The sequence below is a fragment of the Bidens hawaiensis genome, unplaced genomic scaffold (assembly GCF_021521415.1).
Source record: "Bidens hawaiensis isolate Kalapana, Puna unplaced genomic scaffold, B.hawaiensis_p1.1 tig00009159_1, whole genome shotgun sequence".
NCBI classification, from domain to species: domain Eukaryota; kingdom Viridiplantae; phylum Streptophyta; class Magnoliopsida; order Asterales; family Asteraceae; genus Bidens; species Bidens hawaiensis.
Genome location: NW_027491673.1, coordinates 609815 through 619263, shown reverse-complemented (window position 1 = coordinate 619263; position 9449 = coordinate 609815). Strand labels below are relative to the sequence as shown.

Genomic DNA, 9449 nt, shown 5'->3' with positions numbered 1-9449 from the left:
TTTTTTACAAATGTAGCACACCTCCATAGTTTGTGAGTCATCTAGAAAAGCTATCTAGTGTACTACCGGGTACGTGGTCCTGATTTAACAAAAGATTCAAAAGTTTGTTAGTTGCTACCTCGTTTATTTAAAAAGTACATCGTCAATATATTTAACTTTTTTTTTCTTCTCAGGTTCAGATTGACGTCATGAGGGTCTTACTTCATCACAACTCTATAAATACATGCATATTAAACCGAAGATTATCATCGGAGAAGAACATAAGAACCTACTTAATATAAATTAAGCATGGAAGTTAAACAGAAGGTGGCTGTTCGTCCGCTTGCAAACTTTCATCCAAGTCTTTGGGGGATATGTTTCTCGTCTATGATGAGGTATATAACTATATATGATTTACATATATATGGAGCATATGAACCTTTTGATAACCTTTTTGAAATATGGAGAAATGTGTGTTTAAAATGTTGAGTAGTTTGGTTAGACATTATAGATTGTGTGGCGTGAGATGTAACCGAGTTAGGGTTTATCTAGAGACACACATGAGATGTAACCGAGTTAGGGTTCATCAAGAGTCAAACCGAGTTAGGGTTTGAGAGTTTTGTAATCAGTTTTTTGAGTCATATTTTCTGATTAATATAAACGAGATTTATTCGTTTAGTGCGTGTTTGATTACCGATCTGGGACTTTAAAATTAACCTTTTTTCAACACAAAAAACTAGCCCTTAAATATTAATGGTATGGTATGAACTATGAAAATGGTGTTTGCATGCGAGTATGCTTATGATCTAACTTGGAAGTTGCACCTAATCTAATTTCATATGACAACCATTTAATTTAGCAAGAAGAGCAAGCTAATGTAAAGCAAATGTTAGAAAGTCTGAAAGAAGAAGTGAAGAAAGAAATACGGGCAGCGTTGGATGATCCGACCAAACATACTTACCTGTTAAAACTAGTCAATGACATCCAACGCCTCGGCATTGCCTACTGTTTTGAACAAGAGATTGAGCAAGCACTCCACCGTATATATACTGTATATGGTGATGACTGGAACGGTGGTAGTGTTTCCCTTTGTTTTCGACTCCTTCGACAACATGGATTTTATGTTTCATGTGGCGAGTGCATATATAACTTCAATTTACTAATCACAATGGATTAAAAAATTAACGATTTTTATATGATGAAATCAGATATTTTCAATAAGTACAAGGATGGTGAGGGATCTTTTAGGGAATCCTTAATTGGTGACGTTGAAGAAATACGAGTTATATGAGGCCGCATACATGAGGGTGAGAGGTGATGTGGTCAAAATTATATACGATTATTATATATTTTCTACACTTTTAACTACTTTCGAGTCAAGTTTCTATTGAATAGTATTCTAAATGGTTCATATGTGTGTTTTTATAGGCTTGATGAGACAAAATGCTAAAAAGTTGTAGTAAATCAACTCTACAATACATACATATTATTAATATTAACTGTAATGCAAATACACATGTTTAAATGTGTAATATATTACTTTATAATATAACTATTAAGTTTTAGAAAAAAAAATTAAGCTACATAACAAATTGGCTACATACGTAAGCCAATAATTTAGTATATTAAAGGAATGATTTATTTGTTTTGTTGTGCGTATAATTTGACATGCAGTGGACTCAGCACGTGAGAAGGGAATTAATTAATTTGGAGTGTACAAGATACATAAAAGAATCATGGGCTGGGAGAAATTAAATAGGTCCATGGGCTTCTGTTGATGGTTTGGTGTAGCGCACCAAATATTATTATGATATAAAACGAATAACTTTTGGGAAAAAAACACACAGTTGATATTATTGAGAAGGGGTGAGACGCCAAATCAAGGGGGGCCGCTCCTGCTCCACTGGTGCGTTTGGGATTTTGAAAGAAGCAGCCTACAACCTCAAGCTAGCAGGCTCGTCATAAAACTCACGGCAAGAATTAAATTAAGCAAGCAGGCTGCTCAATTAATTTAACCAGGCTAGTAGCTCAATCATATTTATTTCTTTTTATGATGAACAGCAATATATATTTAATCTTTGTTTCATTCGTAATTATGATTGGCTAAACTGTTATATTGCCTGGGTTTGAATGAATACTTTTTAAACTTGTTTTATTATTGGTTTTGGATTTCTTATTGATTGGTTCATGTTTTGGTAAAGTTTTTATTTTATTTGGTTGTGATACATATGCGTATTTGGTATTAATTTATTATCAATTTATTGTTCCATATGTGTCTTTGTGAATGTATTTCATGTATGGATGCGTATTAGGTTACTTACTGTGTGTTTGTAACTAGTTTATGGTTTATTGTTAACGTATTCAATAGGAACGGTAATTGAGAGTTTAGAGATTCCTTATATTCTGTCACTTGAGAGACCGGGATGTAATTAAGTGTCATCTGTTTTGGTCTTTTGCGGGTTTGGGTAGTGATTGCACAGGAGTGAGTTACCTTAGATTCCTTTAGATTCTTACAGATCCGAGATATAACCGAATTCAATAAGAATACCCCTTTACGCCTTAGGGTATATTGTGATTAGAGAGACCGAGAGGTAATTTAATCTTTGGGTACCTTAGCATAGTTAGGTGAGGTGAGACGGGAGGTGATCCGAACCATTAAACCGTTGAGCTTACATGATATTTAGGGTTCTTTGGTATTGTTGGTGAGACCGGGAGGAGATCTAGCGTACTATAGTTATTCCTTAAATTTCATATTTTTAGAATACGGTACCAATCATAAATCCAATTCCGAGAGTTTACGAGTTGACTAGTAAGATTCCTTACCTAGGTAGTTGTTTCCCCTATTTGAGTTATAGTTCTATTTTGTCCGTGTCTAGTTTAGAGTAAGTATTATTTATTTTATATTATTTTATATTTAATAATAAAAAAGACAAAAATCAATTTATATAAGTTATTAGTCAGAGTCTAGTTTAGGTGTCGCTAGTGTCCTGTGGGTTCGACATCCGGACTTCATTTGGCTTTACTACAGTCGATAGGTACACTTGCATGTCTAGTGGTCTAGCATTAGGAGAGTCTATATTTATAAATTTAAAACTAGAGTGTCTAGGTTAGGTTAGTATTTTTATAGACCGCGTTTCGCACATCAAGAGGCGAAGTCGTATTAGACGAAGCTCTTGTTTTTGCAAAACAACATCTTCATAAAATAATAAAGGATCCCGTTCGATGGAACTGTACTCTTTCTCTTTCGAAGCACATACAAGAAGCGCTAGAGCGCCCTATATGGAAGAGGTTGCCAAGACTAGAAGCCTTGCGATACATACCTTTCTATGAACAACAAGATTCACATAATGAATCCTTACTAAGACTTGCAAAGTTGGAATTCAATAGGGTTCGATCCTTGCACAAAAAGGAGCTTAGCGAGCTTTCTAAGTACGTTTTGCGCATTTATTAGCTAGTTATAATAACTACACGTTTGAAATGGTGTTTATTTTTGTTGTCTTTATATATGTTCTAAATTATTGTAGGTGGTGGAAAGCTTTTAATCCTCCAAAGAATCTGCATTATATAAGAGATAGATTGGTTGAATCCTATTTCTGGATTGTAGGTGTCTACTTTGAGCCTCAATATTCTCGTTCGAGAATGTTTTTAAAAAAAAGTGATAAAAATGGCAACAATTTTAGATGACACTTACGATTCCTACGGTACTTATGAAGAACGGAAGCAGTTCAAAGGTATGTACACACATGTCTACACCAACTTATCATAATCCTTCTCTTAAAATCAAAACTAGTTGATGACATTAATTATACTCTAATTGTACATTAAATATAGGTGGTCAATTACCTGCATCGATACACTTCCAGATTACATGAAGCTGACATACAAAATACTCTTGGATTGTTATGATGAAATAGAGGAAATCCTGGCTACCGAAGGAAAAGCATATCAAGTTAACTATGCCAAAGAGGCGGTCAGTTTGTGTTTATTATGTTCTTTCTATACTGATGTTGGTCACGATAATATTTTTTTTATTTCTAGGATGTTTGTAGAATTGCAAGTGTTTCAAGGCAATTTTCATAAGTGTATAATCCAAAGAGTTCATGAAATTTTCTTTGCAGATTAAAGAGTTGAATAGATATTACATGATTGAAGCAAAATGGATACATGAGGGGTATGTACCAACATTGGAGGAGCATGAATCAGTTTCATTCATAAGTTGTGGCTACATAATGCTTACAACATCAAGTTTTATGAGCATGGGTGATGCTATCTCAGAAGAGTCATTCAAATGGGCTCTTAGCAATCCCGCTATTGTTAAAGCCGCGTCTGTAATTAATAGAATTATGGATGATATTGTTGGTCATAAGGTATACCGTATACATACAACTTTTCTCTTTCTAGTAATAGAGTGGTAAAATTCATGGACAAAAATGTAGGAGGAGCAACAAAGGAAGCATGTTGTGTCGAGTGTGGAATGCTACATGAAGGAACATGATGTGACACTAGAGTGTGTTTATGATTTGTTCAAGCAAAGAGTAGAAGATGCATGGAAAGATATGAACCAAGAATTGCTTACATGTAAAGATGTTCCGATGGCTCTTAAAATGCGTGTGGTCAACCTGGCACGCTTAATGGAGACATTATACAAGTATGATGATACTTTGAAAAATGTTGGAGAAGAACTGAAAGATTATATCAAGTCTTGTTTCATAAATGTTATGAGTGTTTGAGTTCCTATCATCTCTCATAAGGCCCTAAATAAGACCTCAAGTTATTTGAGTCAAGTAGTTTTAATTATTGTTTGTATTTTGATTTGTGGTTTGTACTTGGTGTTTTCAATAAAAGCATTGTCATCAATGAAATTATTGTTTTATAAGATATACTAACTTTTTAACCAAATGTTGTTGGGTTATTCGGTTTGTTTATGGGTCACACAGGTTAACGGGTCACGAGTACGAGTCAATGGGTCATGGTTTGGATAGCGGAAGGTGGGTTATCCATGTTAGTTACGTATGAGGGCAAATGGACGTTGAGTTTGACCGAGTTTGTTGTATTTGGAACATGCATAATGCACTTTGAGTAAAAGTTGCCTCAACGGGATTAGCAACTAAACCAACACTGCAAACAGGCGCAGCTGCCTGGGTCATCGCCTCGGGTAGGTTGACCAAACCTACCGTCGTGGGTCCAGAACTGCTCCTTCCCGCACCACTTTGGAATGCGGTTGCATCCACGCCTGCATGAAGAACAGTATTAAAAACAATGGCGGAAAGAAATGCGGGAAAGATAAATAAAAAGTATACTTACGGGTTTTCTTAATCTTGAAGGTTCTGACGGGCGGGGATGAACCTGATGGAACTGGCCTCTTCACGCCAGTCACCGTCGTAGAACTTGGTTGCTCGGAGGTGACAACTGTCTCAACCTCCGAGACAATTGTCTCACCACCACCAGGGTTCCCCGCCGCCTCCTCGCTTTCAGTCTCGGAGTCAGACTGATTTCCTAGGTCGACGGCGGAGGTAACCTTCGCCTTGCCCTTCACGGCGGCAGCTTTCTTCTTCCTCACGAAGAAAGGCCCATCTGCAGATTCCTCATCAGAAGATGACAAAATTAGAGGAACTCCAGCAGAAGTCTAAGCATGCAGAGGGCGAGGATTAAAGAATCCCTTACCTGGCCGCGCGGCGCTCAAAATCTCGTGGCCCAACGGATAGACCTCCACGAATCTGTCCGCCGTTTGCTTCAAAATGGGCAACTCGTTCTCGTCGAGATCACGAGTACCCAGTCGAGCGGGACCACCAGTCTCCCGCGGTTGCAGAAGCGATTGCAAGTTGTTCCCCTCTGAAAATAAAAAGAAACAGTTAGAAGAAAAACCCTAAATCAGCAAACAAGACGGAGCATACCGTAGGGAGTAGAATTCAAACCGTATTCAAGGATGATAGGTACTTGCGGCGTCCCAGAACCGGCATCCTTCCATACCCGGCTCATCCCGAGCATCACCATCCCAGACTCCGCAAAGCGGTAAACCGGAGTCTGGATCTGGGAGATCTTGGTAAACCATTCCGTCTCCTGGTAGTTGGAGGCGTGAAGGTTGGGGAGTGCTCTCCCGTTCTTGAATGTCATCGCAATGGGGACGACACGGGCAGAGATGTAGAAGAACTCCCGTTTCCAAGACCGAAGACTGCGCTCGGTAGCGCAGATCTTCAAACCCTTGATCCGAGTGACCAAGGTATACCAGCCTTGGATGCACCTCCAGGAGTAGAAGGTCATCAGGCGGTCGACACGGGGCTCGATGCCTAGAATGTGGCACACCCATTCAAAATGGCGGACCTTAGCGATCGCCATTGGGTGTACCTCCGTCAAGTGTACACCGTGTTTCTCCAAAACACGGTATACAAACTTCGTTAATGGGAATCTGAGATTCCCATACATGAAGAATGAGGCATAAACCCCTATCTTGCCCTTGGGGGCATCATACACCGTCTGGTGAGGCTCCGGAAACTCAGGCTCGTAAGGATCGAGCATGAACTTCTTGACGATATAGTTGTATAGATCGACAGAAAGAGCACATTGGCACTCGCCAGCAGTACTCTTGTCGTCCTTGTCAAACGCGGACATCGGGTTCTCAGGGTATACGTCGGACTCTTCAGCAGTAACCTCAGGATCATGAATGAAAGACATGTTTTGGGTTTGAAGAACGATTTCAGGAGAATGCTCGACAGAAAAGTTAGAGTATTCGCCGGAAATCGCTTAGAAGAAGAAGGAGGTGAAGGTGTGAGTTGAGATGCACCCTCTTCCCCCTTTATATACTCATCGCAATAAATGCGATGAATTTAATGCGGAGAGAGAGAAGCGCAGGTGCAATGAAACGACGACACGTGGAAAGCGCAAGCTGGCAACAGCCGTCGACAGGACGCGTGCCGTAAAATTCGCGCCCACGCGCCCGAAAACTCGCGCCCACGCGCCTGAAAAAGCGTCTGGAATGACCATATACTGTCACGTCGCCATAACTTCTTGCATGTCCTGAAACTGTCAGAAGAAACCGTCAGGAGACGCCAACGTCACTTCAACCGTTTGGACTGTTCTTATCCTTTCACCAACTCTTCAAATTTCAAAAAGATTCAAGAATAAGAGGGAATATACCCCCTTACCTTGGGAAGCAAAAAACCATAAGACAAGTGCGAGTACAGTGTCAAGGCGAAACCCTTCACATACTTAGCACTTGCAGGGAATTGAAGCCAAGAAGGATCTTATGGGCCATGCTTGCGGAAAGAGAAATAACACCTCCGCATGGCGGGAACGTTGAGAACTAGATTGTTTGAAACTTCAAGGTGGAATTGGTAGTTTAACATAACTGATCACTATGTCCAAAACTACCAAAACCTCGCGAAGTCTATACAAGTGAAATGCAACGCTCCCGACTTGCGAAGAGGTTAAACACCTACCAATCACAGGGTGACAGCTCACCGACAATAGTACGAGGAGGAGCACGCTCTAGTACAAAATGTCACTATCAGCCGCTGCCTACCCACCAACTCCCATCGTGGCACGTACATAGCCCGTAGTTGGTGGAAAAGGAATAGTATACAGCCGGCCATGTCACTATCAGCCGCTGCCTACCCACCAACTCCCATCGTGGCACGTACATAGCCCGTAGTTGGTGGAAAAGGAATACTATACAGCTGGCCGTACCTGCTTGGAAACCTACCTTCGGCTATAAATACTCCAACACCTTGGAACGGTATCATCATCTTATCTTCTCTCTAGCTATTTATCTCAATATACACTTATATTCAGAGCAATCTAGTCTGATTCTCACGTCGGAGGGTGGTCACAAGGAGGAACCCCCCCCCCCTTCTCAGTGACGAGCTCACGGTGTCTGTTTTGCAGGTCAAGAAGAATAATCATCTTTGCCGGACCTAACCCTCGTGGGAAACATCTACTTAACCCTAAGATTATCCTTAATCTGCCGGGGTCTTCTGGTGTTTCTTCAACTAGTCTTTTAGTTATAGAAAAGTAGTATTTTATTATTTTGCATGTTCCCACCTTGTTATCATGTATGGCTATATAAAGCCTTTGTTTATTCAATAAAGTTGTAAGGCTGAGGGTGTAAATTAGAGTGAAATTCTGCAAGCTTTCACATATACATAATTACATACGTACATAAGTTTGTGTTCGGCTAAGGGTAGTGGGCATTGGTTGAGCCCCAAGTGATCCAATATATTTGCGTCACGTAGGCGTTGATGTGGCACAGGATCGAGCCCCTCAACCAAGCCCCAAAGGGTGTAGTGGTCCAGATGATCCGGGGCTTGATTGATTTTATTTATTTATTATTATTTTTTTGCTATACATACAAATATAAATTAAAATACTTCATTAAAATATAAATAAAAAGGAAAATAAAAAGGACAATAATACATATAAATAACGTTTTTATTTTGGTGTTGTCAATTTTTTTCGAATACGTTCTTTTTCTTTCTCCATTAGCGTTTGGTCGTATGGCGGTAGGTGGCTAAAGTCTTTAGCTAGAAAAGCCAAACTCTTGAAACGGTTTCTTTTGTGTCGAGCTTCACCAATCGAGAGGAGGCCACTTGACAATTCCTTAATTTCTTTTTTATAGTCGCCATCAACAACCGTTTTTTTCCCACGATCCCTACCCGGAGCCCTACTCCCCACTTGATCATAAAAACATTCCTGAACCTTGGCCCAAAAAACTCTAGCTTTTTGAAAGTCGGCTACAAAATAAGTAACAAAAAATGTATTTAAGTACACACAAAACTTAAAAGATATATTAAACAATAAAATTCACGAAATAATTTACCTGCGTTTCGATCTTGGGATATTTCAATCCAAGCTTTCGCCAATGCAAGCTTCTCTTCTTTAGACCACGGAGTAGACTTCCGCTTCTCCGGTGCCGAAGGACCATCCGCTTTGCCGGTTTTCTTCCCCTTTTTTTGGGATCGTTTTGCCGGCTTCTTCGGTGCCGGCTCCGGTTGTGTTTCCAGGACCGAATAACCAGGTTGTGACATCTCAATGAACTCTTGAAACGATTCGTCGTCCATGTAGTTCAATCCCTCGGGAAATTGAGTGTCGTTGATGTTAATATTACCGTAACCCCAACCCGACATGGTTTGTAACTTGAGAGATTCTTAAATTATTAGAGTGAAATGAGTGAAAATGGTGTGTTATTGTTATAAAATGGGGTAGTTATTTATAATGAGTTTGTAAAAAAAACAAAAAAAAAAAAACAGAAAACAAATTAAAATAGCCCAACGGTTATTTTTTTAAAAACCAAAACCTTCCAACGGCTAGTTAGCCCCGCGGTCACAGTCACGCCCCGACTCACCCGAGGGATGTAGCGGTGTTCGCGAACCACACAGGCGGCCGCGCCCCCTGTTCACCCCCACTACCCTCAACCTTAGTGTGTGTGTGGAGTGGGGGCTGTAACCAACAAATGTTATAAAATTTCAGTATGTAAA

General features: G+C 39.8%; 1 pseudogene across 1 annotated transcript; it reads left to right on the top strand.

The window, feature by feature from the left end:
- Positions 1 to 268: 268 nt before the first annotated feature.
- Positions 269 to 4709, top strand: LOC143531343 (sesquiterpene synthase TPS1-like; annotated as a pseudogene). Its single transcript, XR_013135005.1, has 8 exons — positions 269 to 374; positions 839 to 1112; positions 1188 to 1293; positions 3129 to 3408; positions 3504 to 3714; positions 3811 to 3949; positions 4098 to 4346; positions 4416 to 4709. The product of XR_013135005.1 is annotated as a sesquiterpene synthase TPS1-like (transcript).
- The last annotated feature ends 4740 nt before the right edge of the window (positions 4710 to 9449 follow it).